Below are 12,946 nucleotides of genomic sequence, written 5' to 3'. Positions count from 1 at the left end.
TATCCTCAAAAAATTCTAGAAGATTTGTCAAGTATGATTTCCCCTTCATAAATCCATGCTGACTTGGACCGATCCAATCACTGCTTTCCAAATGCGTTGCTATTTCATCTTTAATAATTGATTCCAACATTTTTCCCACTACTGATGTCAGGCTAACCGGTCTATAATTCCCTGCTTTCTCTCTCACTCCTTTCTTAAAAAGTGGTGTTACATTTGCTACCCTCCAGTCCATAGGAACTGATCCAGAGTCGATAGACTGCTGGAAAATGATCACCAATGCATTCACTATTTCTAGGGCCACTTCCTTAAGTACTCTGGGATGCAGACTATCAGGCCCTGGGGATTTATCGGCCTTTTAACCTTTTGTGTGGCACCTTGTCAACTGCCTTCTGGAAGTCCAAATACACCACATCCACTGGTTCCCTTTTATCCACCCTGTTCGTTACATCCTCAAAGAACTCCAGCAAATTTGTCAAACATGACTTCCCCTTCATAAATCCATGCTGACTCTGCCTGACCGAATTTTGCTTTTCCAAATGTCCTGCTACTGCTTCTTTAATAATGGACTCCATCATTTTCCCAACCACAGATGTTAGGCTAACTGGTCTATAGTTCCTGCTTTTTGTCTGCCTCCTTTTTTAAATAGGGGCGTAACATTTTCAGCTTTCCAGTCTGCTGAGACCTTCCCAGAATCCAGGGAATTTTGGTAAATTACAACCAATGCATCCACAATCCCTGCTGCTACTTCTCTTAAGACCCTAGGATGCAAGCCATCAGGTCCAGGGGATTTATTTGCCTTTAGTCCCAGTATCTTACTGAGTACCACCTCCTTAGTGATTGTGATTGTGTTAAGTTCCTCCCCCCCTATAGCCCCTTGACTATCTACTGTCGGAATATTGTTAGTGTCCTCTACCGTAAAGACTGATACAAAATATGCAAATGGAATTGAATAATATGCAATCATCAGCGAACATCCCCATTTCTGACCACTGAGGGAAGGTCATTGATGAAGCAGCTGAAGATGGTTGGCCCGAGGACACTGCCCTGAGGAACTCCTGCAGCGATGTCCTGGGGCTGGGATGATTGAACTCCAAAAACCACAACCATCTTCCTTTGTGCTAGGTATGACTCCAGCCAGTGGTGAGTTTTCCCTAATTCCCATTGACTCCAGGTTTACTAGGGCTCCTTTATGCCACACAAATGCTGCCTTGATACCAAAGGAAGCCACCCTCACCTCACCTCTGGAATTCAGATCTTTTGTCCATGTTTGGACCAAGGCTGTATTGAGGTCTGAAGCCATGTGGTCCTGGCAGAACCTAAACTGAATATCCGTGAGCAGATTATTGGTGAGTAAGTGCCGCTTGATAGCACTGTTGACAACACCTTCCATCACTTTGCTGATGATTGAGAGTAGACTTATGGAGCGGTAATTGGCTGGATTGGATTTGTCCTGCTTTTTGTGGACAGGACATACCTGGGCAGTTTTCCACATTGTCGGGTAGATGCCAGTGTTGTATCTGTACTGGAACAGCTTGACTAGAGGCGCGGCTAGTTCTGGAGCACAAGTCTTCAGCACGACAGCCAGGATGTTGTCGGGGCCCAGAGGCCTTAGCTACATCCAGTGCACTCAGCCATTTCTTGATATCACGTGGAGTGAATCAAATTGGCTGAAGACCAGCTTCTGTGATGGTGGGGCCTCAGGAGGAGGCCCTTATAGCGAAGGTTGCCAACAATGTTCCCTTTAAGCTGTGTATCCAGCTGACCAGCGTTTACATAAGAACATAAGAACATAAGAACATAAGAATTAGGAACAGGAGTAGGCCATCTAGCCCATCGAGCCTGCTCTGCCATTCAACAAGATCATGGCTGATCTGGCCGTGGACTCAGCTCCACTTACCCACCCGCTCCCCGTAACCCTTAATTCCCTTATTGGTTAAAAATCTATCTATCTGTGACTTGAATAGATTCAATGAGCTAGCCTCAACTGCTTCCTTGGGCAGAGAATTCCACAGATTCACAACCCTCTGGGAGAAGAAATTCCTTCTCAACTCGGTTTTAAATTGGCTCCCCTGTATTTTGAGGCTGTGCCCCCTAGTTCTAGTCTCCCCGACCAGTGGAAACAACCTCTCTGCCTCGATCTTGTCTATCTCTTTCATTATTTTAAATGTTTCGATAAGATCACCCCTCATCCTTCTGAACTCCAACGAGTAAAGACCCAGTCTACTCAATCTATCATCATAAGGTAACCCCCTCATCTCCGAAATCAGTCGAGTGAATCGTCTCTGTACCGTCTCCAAAGCTAGTATATCCTTCCTTAAGTAAGGTGACCAAAACTGCATGCAGTACTCCAGGTGCGGCCTCACCAATACCCTATACAGTTGCAGAAGGACCTCCCTGCCTTTGTACTCCATCCCTCTCGCAATGAAGGCCAACATTCCATTCGCCTTCCTGATTATCTGCTGCACCTGCAAACTAACTTTTTGGGATTCATGCACAAGGACCCCCAGGTCCCTCTGCACCGCAGCATGTTGTAATTTCACCCCATTCAAATAATATTCCCTTTTGCTGTTTTTTTTCCCAAGGTGGATGACCTCACACTTTCCGACATTATATTCCATCTACCAAACCTTAACCCATTCGCTTAACCTATCTAAATCTCTTTGCAGCCTCTCTGTGTCCTCTACACAACCCGCTTTCCCACTAATCTTTGTGTCATCTGCAAATTTTGTTACACTACACTCTGTCCCCTCTTCCAGGTCATCTATGTATATTGTAAACAGTTGTGGTCCCAGCACCGATCCCTGTGGTACACCACTAACCACCGATTTCCAACCCGAAAAGGACCCATTTATCCCGACTCTCTGCTTTCTGTTAGCCAGCCAATTCGCTATCCATGCTAATACATTTCCTCTGACTCCGCGTACCTTTATCTTCTGCAGTAACCTTTTGTGTGGCACCTTATCGAATGTCTTTTGGAAATCTAAATACACCACATCCATCGGTACACCTCTATCCACCATGCTCGTTATATCCTCAAAGAATTCCAGTAAATTAGTTAAACATGATTTCCCCTTCATGAATCCATGTTGCGTCTGCTTGATTGCACTATTCCTATCTAGATGTCCCGCTATTTCTTCCTTAATGATAGTTTCAAGCATTTTCCCCACTACAGATGTTAAACTAACCGGCCTATAGTTACCTGCCTTTTGTCTGCCCCCTTTTTTAAACAGAGGCGTTACATTAGCTGCTTTCCAATCCGCTGGTACCTCCCCCGAGTCCAGAGAATTTTGGTAGATTATAACGAATGCATCTGCTATAACTTCCGCCATCTCTTTTAATACCCTGGGATGCATTTCATCAGAACCAGGGGACTTGTCTACCTTGACTCCCATTAGCCAGCACTACCCCCCGAGTGACAGTGATTGTGTCAAGGTCCTCCCTTCCCACATTCCTGTGACCAGCAATTTTTGGCATGGTTTTTGTGTCTTCCACTGTGAAGACCGAAGCAAAATAATTATTTAAGGTCTCAGCCATTTCCACATTTCCCATTATTAAATCCCCCTTCTCATCTTCTAAGGGACCAACATTTACTTTAGTCACTCTTTTCCGTTTGATATATCTGTAAAAGCTTTTACTATCTGTTTTTATGTTTTGCGCAAATTTACCTTAGTAATCTATCTTTCCTTTCTTTATTGCTTTCTTCGTCATTCTTTGCTGTTGTTTAAAATTTTCCCAATCTTCTAGTTTCCCACTAACCTTGGCCAAGCATTGGTTTTTAATTTGATATTCTCCTTTATTTCCTTGCTTATCCACGGCTGGTTATCCCTTCTCTTACCGCCCTTCTTTTTCACTGGAATATATTTTTGTTGAGCACTATGAAAGAGCTCCTTAAAAGTCCTCCACTGTTCCTCAATTGTGCCACCATTTAGTTTGTGTTTCCAGTCTACTTTAGCCAACTCTGCCCTCATCCCACTGTAGTCCCCTTTGTTTAAGCATAGTACGCTTGTTTGAGACATTACTTCCTCACCCTCAATCTGTATTACAAATTCAACCATACTGTGATCACTCATTCCGAGAGGATCTTTTACTAGGAGATCGTTTATTATTCCTGTCTCATTACACAGGACCAGATCTAAGATAGTTTAAATAGATAAACATCACATGTGCGGAATTTTGAATGGGCCTTGTAGCCCATGAAAGGCGTCGCGATGCCCCACCAAATATTAAAGGGAACAAATATTGCCAAACCTCCAGGATTGGCTCAGAGTCACCAGGAATTAACGATTAATCTCCAAAACACTTCCCAGGAGAACAATCATAGGAGCGTTAAAAAATTGTGTTTTTAAAAAATAATTCTTTAAACATATTTATTTATTAGTTGTACAAATATTGGTGATGGGAAAAAGGCTGTTTGACTGAGAGCCCACAACATCCAACCGGGAAATGAAGGCCAGGATTTGAACAGGAGCGGGTTCCATAGCCGGTGGGGAGGGGGTGGCGCGGTGCGGTGTGGGGTTTAAACGGGAAATCTTCAAGTCAGAGTTTCCCCTCATGCTCTGGAGTTTTAACTCTACAGTGGGCATCTTTTGTCCTGAATAGGTTCCCCATCTGGAAGTCAGCCTGAGTGACACAGGAGCAGGAGCAGGTAGGTCTGATCCCCAACCCTGGGGTCTTTGTATGGGCAGTGGGGAGATGTCAGATGTGGAGTGAGGGACTTGGGAGACCGGGGGAAGCATTCCTGCTCCTCCTGGCCAACAAGCAGTGCTGTAAAGGCCCTTACCTTCTCCCCAAAACTCTCCTCTCCTCCCTTCAGCTGCCAAGTTTCCCGAGGCCTGGGAAAGACGTTAAATCAGAGGCTGCCAGCCAACCTGACTCCTGGGAGAGGTTTGGCTACCCCCCCATCCCCACTTTGTCCCCCCTCCATTAAACCCGGACGTGGGCAGGTTGGGTCGGGTTCAGATTTTTACAGGTAATTGCTCTTTGGCTTATTGCTTGATGAAAGTCCATCATTCAGGCTTCTCTCATGTACGTGAACAGTTGTAGAATGGAATGTTTCTAAGTCAGTTCACCCTCTGAGGTGATCATAGACTAACAGTTCACAACACAGGAGGCTAATTGGTCCTATGATTCCTCTTCACTCCAGCAATCAGAACTAATGTCATGGCCCTGTGTTGTCCCATGTTTCTGTGTCCTGCCCTGGTACAACCATATTCTGAAACATCTCCATTAGGGTACAGTAGTGTATGTTACTGGACCAGTAATACAGAAGTTTGGGCTAATAATCTAAAGAACCTGAGTTCAAATCCCACAATGTCAATTGGAGAATTTGAATTCAGTTAAAAAGAAATCTGGAAATAAAATGCTGGGAGCAGTAAAAGTGACCATTAAGCAGTGGGATTGTGGCAAAAACATAACTGACTGACTAATGCCCTTTGGGGAAGAGATCCTGCTGTCCTTACCCAGTCTGGCCTATCTGAATGTCCAGTCCCACACCAATGTGATGGACCCTTAACTTCCCTTTGAGGTGCCCTAGCATGCCACTCAGTTGTATCAAACCACTAACAGCGGTTCAAGAATTAGGCCCACCATCACCTCCTCAGGGTAACTCGGGATGGGCAATAAATGCCGGCCTTTCCAGCGACACCCAGATCCTGAGAATGAATACAGAAATAAATTTGTTTGAGCTGTGTGTTTTAAGCCCAGTTCTGTCGTGCACATATTCTAATATCAAGGGCTTTTGTAAGGCCTCAAGGACTTCAACAGTGAACTGTAGAAGAGACTGTGAGAGAGTAGAGAACAGAGAACCTGCGCTCATGCAATTAGAGAGATTACTAAACTGGGAGCAAGAAACACCTGAGTCCCGCAGGCAAGTGCGGAGGGAAAGGGTGGGGCTAGAGCTTATGCACCAGAAATAAGTTCTTTGATTCAATAAAGAGCAGTTAAAGGTGTCTTCCCTTTGATGTCTTGCTTCATGCATATTATAAGAATGTTGCATCCAATCATACCATCAAAAAGTGAGATCTTAAGGTACTTGTTAGTAAACCAGTGGACTGACCATTTGAACCTGTTTGAACAAGCAATCTAAAGTTCTTACTTGGTAGATAAGTCTCATTATATTAACCTCAGTAGTTTTGGCATAACGCTAGAGTAATAATTAGCATTTATACAGCACCTTTAGCGTAGTAAAACACCCCAAGCTGCTTCTCAGGAGCAAATATCAAATACACTGACATACAAAAAGATATTAGGACAGGTGACCAAAAGCTTAGTCAAACAAGGTAGGTTTTCAGGAGCGTCTTAAAGGAGGAGATAGGCAGAGAGGTTTATGGAGGGAATTCCAGGATTAGGGCCTAAGCAGCTGAAACATAGAAACATAGAAAATAGGTGCAGGATTAGGCCATTCGGCCCTTTGAGCCTGCACCACCATTCAATAACATCATGGCTGATCATTCCCTCAGTACCCCTTTACTGCTTTCTCTCCACACCCCTTGATCCCTTTAGCCGTAAGGGCCATATCTAACTCCCTCTTGAATATATCCGATGAACTGGCATCAACAACTCTCTGCGGTAGGGAATTCCACAGGTTAACAACTATCTGAGTGAAGAAGTTTCTCCTCATCTCAGTCCTAAATGGCCTACCCCTTATCCTAAGACTGTGTCTCCTGATTCTGGACTTCCCCAATATCGGGAACATTCTACCCGCATCTAACCTGTCCCATCCCGTCAGAATCTTATATGTTTCTATGAGATCCCCTCTCATCCTTCTAAACTCCAATGTATAAAGGCCCAGTCAATCCAGTCTCTCCTCATATGTCAGTCCTACAATCCCGGGAATCAGTCTGGTGAACCTTCGCTGCACTCCCTCAACAGCAAGAACGTCCTTCCTCAGATTAGGAGACCAAAACTGAACACAATATTCCAGGTGAGGCCTCACTAAGGTCCTGTATGACTGCGGTAAGACCTCCCTGCTCCTATACTCAAATCCCCTAGCTATGAAGGCTAACATACCATTTGCCTTCTTCACCGCCTGCTGTACCTGCATGCCCACTTTCAGTGACTGATGAACCATGACACCCAGGTCTCGTTGCACCTCCCCTTTTCCTAATCTGCCGCCATTCAGATAATATTCTGTCTTCGTGTTTTTGCCCCCAAAGTGGATAACCTCACATTTATCCACATTATACTGCATCTGCCATGCATTTGCCCACTCACCTAACCTGTCCAAGTCACCCTGCAGCCTCCGAACGTCCCCCTCACAGCTCACACCGCCACCCAGTTTAAGTGTCATCAGCAAACTTGGAGATATTACACTCAATTCCTTCATCCAAATCATTGATGTATATTGTAAATAGCTGGGGTCCCAGCACTGAGCCCTGCGGCACTCCACTAGTCACTGCCTGCCATTCTGAAAATGACCCATTTATCCCAACTCTCTGCTTCCTGTCTGCCAACCAGTTCCCTATCCACGTCAGTATATTACCCCCAGTACCATGTGCTTTGATTTTGCACACCAATCTCTTGTGTGGGACCTTGTCAAAAGCCTTTTGAAAGTCCAAATACACCACATCCATGGTTCTCCCTTGTCCACTCTACTAGTTATATCCTCAAAAAATTCCAGATTTGTCAAGCATGATTTCCCCTTCATATATCCATGCTGACTTGGACTGATCCTGTCACTGCTTTCCAAATGCGCTGCTATTTTATCCTTAATAATTGATTCCAACATTTTCCCCACTACTGATGTCAGGCTAACCGGTCTATAATTACCCGCTTTCTCTCTCCCTCCATTTTTAAAAAGTGGTGTTACATTAGCTACCCTCTAGTCCATAGGAACTGATCCCGAGTCAATAGACTGTTGGAAAATGATCACCAATGCATCCACTATTTCTAGGGCCACTTCCTTAAGTACTCTGGGATGCAGACTATCAGGCCTCGGGGATTTATCAGCCTTCAATCCCATCAATTTCCCTAACACAATTTCCCGCCTAATAAGGATTTCCTTCAGTTCCTCCTTCTCACTAGACCCTCGGTCCCCTAGTACTTCCGGAAGGTTATTTGTGTCTTCCTTCGTGAAGACAGAACCAAAGTATTTGTTCAATTGGTCTGCCATTTCTTTGTTCCCCATCATAATTTCACCTGAATCCGACTGCAAGGGATCTACGTTTGTCTTCACTAATCTTTTTCTCTTCATGTATCTATAGAAGCTTTTGCAGTCAGTTTTTATGTTCCCGGCAAACTTCTTCTCGTACTCGATTTTCCCCCTCTTAATTAAACCCTTTGTCCTCCTCTGCTGAATTCTAAATTTCTCCCAGTCCTCAGGTTTGCTGCTGTTTCTGGCCAATTGATATGCCTCTCCCTTGGATTTAACACTAACCTTAATTTCCCTTGTTAGCCACAGTTGAGCCACCTTCCCCGTTTTATTTGTACTCCAGACAGGGATGTACAATTGCTGAAGTTCATCCATGTGTTCTTTAAATGTTTGCCATTGCCTATCCACCGTCAACCCTTTAAGTATCATTTGCCAGTCTATTCTAGCCAATTCACGTCTCATACCATCGAAGTTACCTTTCCTTAAGTTCAGGACCCTAGTTTCTGAATTAACTGTGTCACTCTCCATCTTAATAAAGTTACAGCCACCAATGGTGGAGTCCTGGAAATTAGGGGATATGCAAGAGGCCAGAATTGGAGGGTTGTGCGGCTGGAGGAGGTTACAGAGATATGTGACATAATGATGGAATTTGAACACAAGGATGAGAATTTTAAAATTGAGGCATTGCTGGACCAGGAGCCAATGTAGGTCTGCAAACACAGGGGCGATGGGTGAGGAAGGATACAGGCAGCAGAGTTTTGGATGAGCTTAAGTGGAAGATGGGAGACCAGCCAGGAAAGCATTGACATAGCCGAGTCTGGAGTTAACAGAGTCATTGATGAGGGTTTGAGCAGCAGAAGGGCTGAGGTAGGGGTGGAGATAGGCTAAATTACAAAGGCGGTCTTTGTGATGGAGAGAATAAAGGGGTTGGAAGTTCAGTATAGGGTCAAATAGGACACTGAGATGGCAAATAGCCTGGTTCAGCCTCAGACAGTGGTCAGGGAGGGGATGGAATCAATGGCTAGGTAGGGTTCCCAACCCTCCTGCTTTGAGCGGGTGTCTACCAGACTGGGCGATTGATCTCTCGAACGCTGATGCTGGTGATTCTGGAGAAACCATCCTTGCCTGCACGGTTCACGAATGCGCAATACCCAGCTGTCATGGCTTGTCCTGAGAGAACAGCTGGGGAGGGAGAGAGACTGACACATTGGTGGGGAGAGAGAGAGAGAGAGAAACACAAACTGGGGAGAGAGAGAGAGAAACACAAACTGGGGAGAGAGAGAGAGAGAAACACAAACTGGGGAGAGAGAGAGAGAGAAACACAAACTGGGGGGAGAGAGAGAGAGAAACACAAACTGGGGGGAGAGAGAGAGAGAAGCACAAACTGGGGGAGGGAGAGAGAAAAACACAAACTGGAGAGAGAGAGAGAGAAAAACACAAACTGGGGAGAGAGAGAGAAAAACACAAACTGGGGAGAGAGAGAAAAACACAAACTGGGGAGAGAGAGAGAGAGAAACACAAACTGGAGGAGGGAGAGAGAAAAACAAACTGGGGAGAGAGAGAGAGAGAGAGAAGCACAAACTGGGGAGAGAGAGAGAGAAAAACACAAACTGGGGGGAGAGAGAGAGAGAAGCACAAACTGGAGGAGGGAGAGAAAAACACAAACTGGTGAGAGAGAGAGAGAAACACAAACTGGGGAGAGAGAGAGAGAAACACAAACTGGAGGAGGGAGAGAGAAAAACAAACTGGGGAGAGAGAGAGAGAGAGAGAGAGAAGCACAAACTGGGGAGAGAGAGAGAGAAAAACACAAACTGGGGGGAGAGAGAGAGAGAAGCACAAACTGGAGGAGGGAGAGAGAAACACAAACTGGTGAGAGAGAGAGAGAGAGAGAAACACAAACTGGGGAGAGAGAGAGAGAAACACAAACTGGAGGAGGGAGAGAGAAAAACAAACTGGGGAGAGAGAGAGAGAAACACAAACTGGGGAGAGAGAGAGAGAGAAACACAAACTGGGGAGAGAGAGAGAGAGAGATAAAAACACAAACTGAGGGGGGAGAGAGAGAGAGAGAGCAACACAAACTGGGGAGAGAGAGAAAGAGAAACACAAACTGGGGAGAGAGAGAGAGAAAAACACAAACTGGGGAGAGAGAGAGAGAGAGAGAGAGAAACACAAACTGGGGAGAGAGAGAGAGAGAGAAACACAAACTGGGGAGAGAGAGAGAGAGAGAAACACAAACTGGGGAGAGAGAGAGTGCAACACAAACTGGGGGAGGGAGAGAGAGGAGCACATACTGAGGGAGTGAAACGGAGGCTGATACGTCCTTACTATACAGTATAAATGCACACGAGGCCCATGCTTGGGAGAAGGTCAGTCTGTGACCTGTCCTTTATTTCATAGCACTCAAGTGATGGAAGTGGGTGGAGCGTCCCCTTTTATATCTGAAGGTCCAGGTTAGGAGTGTCTCCCATAAGTTCACCACCTAGTGGTCAGTGTTCTCACAGTGTACAACTTAGGTCAGATTATACATGGGTTACAATGCTGGTTGAATACATGACATCACCTCTCCCCCCAAAGTCTTATTGGGATCACAGGTTGAGTCTCTCTGGTGGTTTATGCTCCCTTGTAGAGCGCCTGAGTTGGGGCTCCGGTTGTTGGGCGCTGGCCTGAGTGTCTGCTGTTTGCAGTGCCTCAGGCCTGTCCGGACTTCCCACAGTGACTGGGCTCTCCTCCCTTTGGTTCCTGTGTTCGGTCACCTGTGGTGGAGTGAAATCGACATCGTGTTCTTCCTCTGCTTCTTCTATGGGGTTGCTGAACCTCCTTTTTGTTTGATCCACATGTTTGCGGCAGATTTGTCCATTGGTAAGTTTAACTACCAGAATCCTATTTCCCTCTTTGGCAATCACAGTGCCTGTGAGCCAGTTGGGCCCTGCAGTGTAGTTGAGGACAAAAACAGGGTCATTTACATCAATACACCACGCCCTCGCATTCCTGTCATGGTAGTCATACTGGCGCCTGCTCTCGATAATTTCTTTCATGGTGGGGTGTATAAGGGATAACCGGGTTTTGAGCATCCTTTTCATTAGCAGCTCTGCGGGTGGAACCCCTGTGAGCGAGTGTGGTCGGGATCTGTAGGCCAACAGGAGGCGTGATAAGCGGCTTTGTAGGGAACCCCCTTGGATTCTGAGCATCCCCTGTTTGATTATCTGCACTGCTCGTTCTGCCTGGCCGTTTGAGACCGGCTTGAACGGTGCCGTTCTAACATGGTGAATTCCATTGCCTGCCATGAAGTCCTGGAATTCAGTGCTTGTGAAGCACGGGCCATTGTCGCTGACCAAGATGTCCGATAGACAGTGGGTGGCGAACATTGCCCGTAGACTTTCTACCGTGGCAGAGGATGTGCTTCAATTTAAAATGTCACACTCGATCCATTTGGAGTAGGCGTCTACTCCAACCAAAAACATTTTTCCCATGAAAGGACCTGCATAGTCCACATGGATGCGTGACCAAGGCTTGGCAGGCCATGGCCAGGGGCTAAGGGAGGCTTCCCTGGGTGCATTGCCCAGCTGGGCACACGTGTTGCACCTGCAAACACAAAGTTCCAGATCTGCGTCTATCTCTGGCCACCAAATGTGTGACCTGGCAATTGCCTTCATCATGACAATGCCCGGGTGCTCATTGTGGAGTTCTCTGATGAAAACCTCTCTGCCCATCTGGCACATGACTACGCGGTTTCCCCACAGTAGGCAATCGGCCTGAATCGAGAGTTCATCCTTGCGCCTGTGAAATGGTTTAAATTTCTCAGGGCATGCCTGAACGTTGCTGCCCAGTCCCCATTCAGGACACATTTCTTGACTAGAGACAATAGCGGGTCTCTATTTGTCCAGACTTTAATCTGACGGGCTGTCACGGGTGAGCCTTCGCTTCCGAAAGCTTCAACAGCCATTACCATCTCAGCAGCATGCTTGGTAGCCCCCTCAGTGGTGGCTAGTGGGAGCCTGCTGAGTGCATCGGCGCAGTTTTCGGTGCCCGGTCTGTGCCGAATTGTGTAGTCATAGGTGGCTAACGTAAGTGCCCACCTCTGTATGCGGGCCGATGCATTTGCATTTACGGCCTTGTTGTCGGCGAAAAGGGACGTTAGGGGTTTGTGATCTGTCTTCAGCTCAAATTTCCTGCCAAACAGGTACTGGTGCATTTTCTTTACCGCATATACACATGCGAGCACCTCCTTTTCTACCATCCCGTAGCCCCTTTCTGCCTGGGACAGACTTCTGGAGGCATAAGCGACCGGCTGTAACTGACCCTTGGCATTGACATGCTGCAACACACAACCGACACCATAGGACGACGCATCGCACGTTAACACAAGTTTCTTACATGGGTCATATAGCGTTAACAGATTGTTGGAACATAACAAATTGCGTGCTCTATTAAAAGCCCTTCTCTGGCTGTCCCCCAAGGCCAAATCACGACATTTGCGTAGGAGCACGTGTAGCGGCTCTAGCATCGTGCTCAATTTGGGAAGAAAGTTACCAAAATAGTTCAGGAGCCCCAGGAACGAACGCAGCTCCGTCGTGTTACGGGGTCTGGGTGCTCTCTGGATCGCTTCCGTCTTGGACGCAGTAGGGCTGATCCCGTCTGCTGCTACCCTCATCCCCAGGAATTCTACCTCTGGAGCTAGGAAGACGCACTTCGCCTTTTTCAGTCGCAGCCCTACCCGGTCCAGTCTGCGTAGCACCTCCTCCAGGTTGTGGAGGTGTTCTTCAGTATCGTAACCCGTGATGAGGATGTCGTCCTGAAAAACCACCGTCCCTGGAATCGACTTGAGGAGGCTTTCCATATTTCGTTGGAAGATCGCGG

The sequence above is a fragment of the Pristiophorus japonicus genome, chromosome 17, assembly GCF_044704955.1.
Source record: "Pristiophorus japonicus isolate sPriJap1 chromosome 17, sPriJap1.hap1, whole genome shotgun sequence".
NCBI lineage: Eukaryota > Metazoa > Chordata > Chondrichthyes > Pristiophoridae > Pristiophorus > Pristiophorus japonicus.
This window is presented reverse-complemented; position numbering follows the sequence as displayed.